This window comes from Medicago sativa, chromosome 3, assembly GCF_051527215.1.
Source record: "Medicago sativa cultivar Bolivia chromosome 3, Bolivia_mono, whole genome shotgun sequence".
Classification (NCBI taxonomy): domain Eukaryota; kingdom Viridiplantae; phylum Streptophyta; class Magnoliopsida; order Fabales; family Fabaceae; genus Medicago; species Medicago sativa.
Window position 1 is genome coordinate 29,876,455 of NC_140751.1, and position 6,905 is coordinate 29,883,359.

Below are 6,905 nucleotides of genomic sequence, written 5' to 3' on the forward strand. Positions count from 1 at the left end.
TCTATGAGAAACCAAAATAATTGTCTAATGATTTTGCTATGGCTATGGTTTCTGTGAGTTGGTTTCAAAACCATTTTGCTGTGGAAATGGTTTCTGTGAGTTGTACTCCAAAACCATTTTGCAGTGAAAATGGTTTCCGTGAGTTAGACTCCAAAACCATTTTGCAGTGAAAATGGTTTCCGTGAGTAATGCTAACACCAGATCCGAACCGGATTGATCATAAACAACACAATTCATCACAACATTCTCAATAATTCATCAAATCCGAATTCCAACTTATACCAACAGATTTCACATCGAAGCATTTCCTACTTCGCAAATAACCGACTGAACAGCTTCTTGAATGTTAATTAAATATAAAATACTCAAGCACAATTAAATTAACAATAAAAAATTACATTATCATGATCCATGTGACAGAGAAGTTTAATTTCCCTAAGTGTTCTCTTAGCATCAATCCTATTATCAAACGCATCCCCAATCTTCTTTATCGCAACACCCTCATTCGTATCCGAGTTCGTTGCACAGCTACAATAATATACAATAGAATTAATAATTTAAAATGAAAATTAAAGTTGAAAAATGAATAAATTGAAGTGAAAGATGAGTGAGTTCACCAAACGATGCCGTATGCGCCGCGACCAACGGGTTGAAGAGGAGAAAACATTGTATTGAATGTATTTTCCATCGTGAATCAAAGTTCCTTTGGAGTTTGCTTTCTCAGATTCAGGGTTGTTGTTTTCCATGATTATTTTGTTACTGTTATTCTTTCTCTCTTTTTCTCAGACACAAGAGTAAAGAAGCTTTTTTTCATGTTTTAGAAAGAGGAGGAACGTTGAAGCTTTCGTTCCTAATTCGATTTGCATGAAGAAATTGGATCTGAGATTTGAATTTACCTTGGAAGAAGAAAAGTTGATGTAGCAGAAATCGCAAAGACAGAGAGAGAAGGGTGAAGAATGCTTTGCAGCAGCGCGGAATAGGAATTGTGGGTTATGAGTTGAGAACCACATGATCATTACACGTGTCCAATTATCTGATGGTTGTGATTAACTTATGCATGGTGCATAAGTTATGACTTATGCGCCATAACTTTTGCCAAGGAAAAATACCCAGATATATTCATATCGTGTTTGTTACATTTTTTTAATATTTAAATTTATACTTATCTATTTGTTACATGTGTTGTTTGTATTCAAAATTAAGGGTATTTTTGGAAAGAAAAATCCAACCCAAAAGAGCTGAAAGGGGGTGATTTCTTTATATATAGTATAGATATATAATTACACATTCCAACTAATCCTCTGTAAGATTTATGCTACAATCATCAAGATTAAGACTTTCATCCTTTTCAATCTTGACCCCATCTTCAACCTTTTTGTCAGAAACAACCTTCTCTTCGGGATCAAGGTTTTCAACAAGGTACAAATCATCATCTCCGACTACCTCATAACCCACTGCCCGACTGAGTTCATTAAAGGCAACCATCATACCGACATATCTTTTATCCCATTTTTACGTGTCTTGTTAACGGTGTTGTTTCCATAGAACATAACCGGAAGAAACTGGACAACCATCCTTCAAATATACCATCATAAAATGGTTGTGATTCACATGTGTCAAACACATCATTTGGTTTCTATGCGACGATGCACCGCATATATGGAAAAAGGTTTCTGATCTCCCTTTCTTAATGGACAGTGGAACAACCACATGTTTGTATCTCTATGCAATGAGGAAACTCATATCCGGCATGATCATCCATTTATTTGGTGGTGCAGCACCAGCACCAATACTATCACCGGTCAGAGCGTATAAGACCTCATTGTTTCAATGTTCCGACCTAATCAACCGTCGATAACACTCATATTCTTCACCGACAATCTCTTTTTGAAGTTGGTAACAGATCATTTGATAATCATCAATATACATGTCCTATAGGACAACAACTGCACAAAACCCACAATGACCATCACCATCTACATCCACCACCTTTTCAATAAATTCATACATGAACGTCGTAATTTAGTCTTTGTGTGGGATGTTGACTTTAATCGGAATTGGGATAGGAGTATTAGAAGAAATATTACTTTTGCTTGCACTTTCTCTAGTTAGTCATGTTGACTTGGTCTCTGAAGCCTGTGTCTCTGGATCCCAAGACTCAACATGCTCTCAGAGCGAAGGTGATCGCTTTGCTGACCGAATAATATGTTTATCTTTCTTTGGGGCCTCTTTTGTGTTAACCTTTTTTGATGGTGGACGTATAAAGGTCATCTTTGGAAAAACAAATTGTCAAAATTGTTCCTTCATATGCACCTTCCTATTGTAATCAGCCTCCTTGAAACAAGCCTAGAATGTTAAAAAAAACTGTTAGTTTGAATGCCGTAGAAAACAAGGAAAAATGCATTATGTTATGGTTCTGACACATTTCAGATTATATAATCTGAAACTTCAAGACACAGTTCATAAAATATATTCGAAAATGTCCCAAACACCGTACCTCCATGCAGACCAAGTACGTCTCCATGGGGCGTGAAAACAAACATTTCAAATTATATAATCTGAAACTTATATATTTTGTTCGAGTTATATAATCTAAAATGTACCAGTACCAGAACAAATCCCAGAAAATAGAAATTCAACAAAAAAATGTTTTTAAAAAAAGTACCTGAAGCAAATTCCCTTATGGTAAATGAGAGATGTATGCCTTTCTATCCTTAGGATCACCTTCATACTCGAACCGTAACCACTTTTACTGAGTGTGAATTTCATCTAAACGGAAAAGAGGGGGGGGGGGGGGGGGTGTTGTTCCTTATCTTTTTGGAAAATGTACACGAACACTATAATCAAGACCATTATTGAGGAGGTGCAAACATTTCTATGAAGCTAGGCCTACAAAATTTGGGGCCCAATTTTTTTTTTTTGGTATACAGCGCATGTTATATATAATAATATACTACTAGAGCCGTCACATTTGCATAGTTGAAGAAGTGGTGTAGTGGTAGACCATGGTGGTTGAATCCTTGTTGTGGTCATGGGTTCAATTCCTATGATTTTTGTTCTTTTTCTTTATTTAGTTATTTATTTCCTACTTGTTTACAATATAACTATTTTTTGAGCACTTGTAATTTTTGGCCCATACTTGTCGAATAACAAAGCTTTAACAATAAACATTATAAAGTTTTTTTTCTCTTTTAATAAAATGTATTTTTTTATTAGAGGCCTATCTTTACTATGAGAACCGGGTCTCCAATTTCATAGGAACGGCCCTAAAGGTAATCCATATGTGATGAACATTAAGCAACCACGTTTAGACTTATCTGAACCACACTCAACTACCCAACCAACCTCGTCTAAGAGATAATTCAAAGCATTCTTTGATATATTTCTAATCAACTTAGAACACAATTGCTTTCCTTTGAACCTATTTTTAAGCATGATCATGATCGTTTAGAATTACATGTGTATTTGAGAATGTTGTACGGTTTTTTAGTTCGTAATTAAATCACTTATACTAGTAGTCATATACTTTTTCAACCGGCTTTGTGCATATTCAGCTCTGTTTGTTGTAGTATTCCCTACACGCATAACTTTATTGACCCAAAACTTCACAACTTTCTCCTTCACCGGACCCAAATATGTAGTTTCAACATATTCCAAAAATTTAGGAAGCTTTTAGCATACAACTTTGAACTGGTTGCAATTATCAACATATGTTTGCTCTATGTCAGAATTCACAACACCCTCCAAAGCAACCATGACCGTCTTTCCCACTACGCTTGACTTAATCTCTTTCCCATCCTTGCCTTTGAGATCCTTAACTTTGTAATATGTCTTAGATTTTTCCCTAACATTTCTTCTAATGTGAGACTCACAAATCAGGCTACTAGCCTCTAGGAAAACAGTATTGACAACATTCATCAATGCATTTTTTTGATCAGTGACAACTACTTTGGATGAAGTATCTTTGGAATGCAACTGATCACGACACCTCTTAAGAGCCCAAGAAACGTTATCTTCCTTCTCAAACATCATATAGTCAAATGCAATAGAGAACATCATCTTGATAGAAGTGACACCAACAAACTCAAGCAACAAAAGACGATATTTGTTGGTCGTATAAGTGGAATCCAACACAAGCACCATAGGGAACATGTTAAACAACTTAATACCATTTGGATGGGCCCAGAAAATGCCTCTGGCATCATCAAAATTAGGATACTTCCTACATTAATACACATACTTATTCTCAACCAATGATTTCAAGAGATGTTGCATATTTGTTCTCGGATCCCTAATGGATTGCCTATTCTTGTCACAAGCAATATAAATACGCTTGATAGTAGTTAAAGTTCTATTATTCCTATTCCTTAATTGGTGAGAATTTCCTCAGAGGAACATTCGAGTTTGTTTACTCACGAAGGTATCTAATTTCATTTGGGTTTAGAGATCTGGAAATTTTATGACTTTTCAATACATTTTCCATCTCAGGGTTGTGTTTACTATTTCCAACTTTGAGACTCAAATGATCGTCAATTAACAAATAACCTCTCACATGAAACAGGCACTCACATTTCACCGAACCACATATTTTGTGCATTAACAACTTCTGGTACTTGGTATATGAACCTCCTTGTTCACATATTGTTATAAAAAAAATGCATTTATGCCATTTCTACCTTTATCTGATTTTCCAATAACGGTTGAAAATCCTAACTTCCATATTCCTCTCGAACCCACTCCAACAAATCATTTCATGTAGCAAACTTTCTCTTGGTGGTAAATTGTTCTCGATGGGGAAACAACAACATGTCCAACAACTGAATGAGCATCAGATGGAGGTACAACAAGCGGAGGAGCATCCTATACTTTTGCATCTCCGGAAGGAATATCAACTTTTGGTGGGGATCCTCAGCTTCCAATTTTGCAAGAATCATTAAAAACTCCAGGTGAAACATTCGGCAACACAATATGAGGTCCAATGGCAGGTTCCAATTTAGGGGGCACATCAATGGGAACATCCATTACTGAAATAGTGAAAAATCATGGTAAGAAAAACTGGACACTTTCTGTACTTATAGCATTCAGACTATATAATTCAAAACATTTTGCTGAAGCTTTCGGCTTACAGAATCCGAACGATGCCAGTACAACTTTATTGACGTGATCAAAAGAAAAACGCTTAGAAATCAAATGAGAAAGATTTTATAGGAATAGTACCTTTGCATTCAAACAAAAATGATGATATTGATGCCCTTTTATTACAAAAATTGCAACTCCAAATCATGTTTTTGCCCAAAACTGTGAGCTTATGTAGGTGTAGGGAATGTTTGGTGATAAATGTGGTAAACTTCTGCTAGGTTCTGGAAAAGCCTTATATATTGGAAGGTTTCGGCTTATATAATCCGAAACGCTTCTCGCTTTTTAAAAGGTAGGTTTACAGGTCATGTTTCAGATTCTATTTTCTAAATTTTGTAAAAAAATGTTCGGTCTATATTTTTTGAATAATCTTTTCAACAACTCTAGGCAAGCTTGAGTCTAGTTGCATGTTGGCCTTCTGTTTTTACTCTATTTGGATCATATAATCCAAAATAGCTTACAAATTATAGAATTTGATCAAAGGATATTTTCAGAAGAAAAAAATAGGACGCACGAAAAGCTCGTAGAGTGAAAAAAATTAATAGTCATATTCTGTTGGATCAATTAAACCAACAACTTCTACAACATCAAATAATTGGTATATAGAGTATGAGTAATGAAATTGCACCCATTTTTTCTACACACGTGATACATGATTAAACACGTTAAAAAATGATTATTATTTAATTGAATAAATGGTTGATTAAATCACTTTGAAAATTTAAATTTTTTATTAATCATTTAGGTGAATTAACAATGTGTCACATGTGTACATACGAATAGCAATGAACATTCTATGGATAGGGTAATAAAGTGTCAATCTCCATACCCACGTTTATAACAATCCACGTACCCGAGCAGATACCTTCATAAGCAATAAGTTTGGTGTCCGTCACAATACCCTATGGGCACTTAAGCGCTCATACCGTACTTTAACGACAAAGAGACAAGAAATAACAAAAAACATCACAACATAATTAAAATATAATTTAAAATCTTTTAAATGAGCTTATAAAATATTGCACAACATAGTATTTTGCCAAACAAGTGTTCTTCCAATTGACGACAATGTTTGTGTCGGAGGATGTGGTTCTTTGGAGACTGAGGAACATCTTTTCCTTGGCTGCGACATTTTTACAAATGCGTGGTCATTGCTCTTGCAGTGGCTGCGCATCTCCTTCGTTGCACCACCTACAGTTCGCGATCATTTTCTTCATTTTGGTCACATGGCAGGGTTCCCTAAATCTATACACTTATTCATCCGCATAATCAGGCTAGCATGTGTCTGGATTATTTGGAAGGAGCGGAACAACCGGGTCTTTAATCAAATGGAACTAGACTCACAGGTTATTTCAGACAAGGTTAAGTTGCTCTCTTTCACATGGATAAAGGCTAACTCGTCTTCTTTTACTTTTGCCTACCCTGACTGGTGGCGACACCCTTTAGCAAGTCTGGGTGTTTTGGTGTAATCTAATTCATTTTCATCCTATCCTTGTATGGTTTTCATTGTGCTCTATTTTGAAGCACAAATGATTTGACTTTGTAATATCTTGAGTGTGGTTCTCTTTTGCACACCTTGTGCGAGATGAATCATTCTATTGTTTAATATTATATTCCATTTACGCTTATTCAAAAAAAGTATTTTGCCAAAAAAAACATCAAATGTATAACAGTCAAGAGCATATTACAATTAATATAAAAAACTTATGATTAATTAAATAATTTTAGTATTATAAAATTATAATTATAGTATATATAATGTGTGGGGC

At 35.1% G+C, this 6,905-nt stretch overlaps 1 long non-coding RNA gene across 1 annotated transcript; it reads right to left on the minus strand.

Annotated features, from left to right (window-relative positions):
- Positions 1-232: 232 nt before the first annotated feature.
- Positions 233-962, minus strand: LOC146937013 (uncharacterized). Its single transcript, XR_015033226.1, has 2 exons — positions 618-962; positions 233-528 (listed from the first exon to the last, which is right to left on the minus strand). It is a non-coding gene; the product is annotated as an uncharacterized LOC146937013 (long non-coding RNA).
- Between the last annotated feature and the right edge of the window lie 5,943 nt (positions 963-6,905).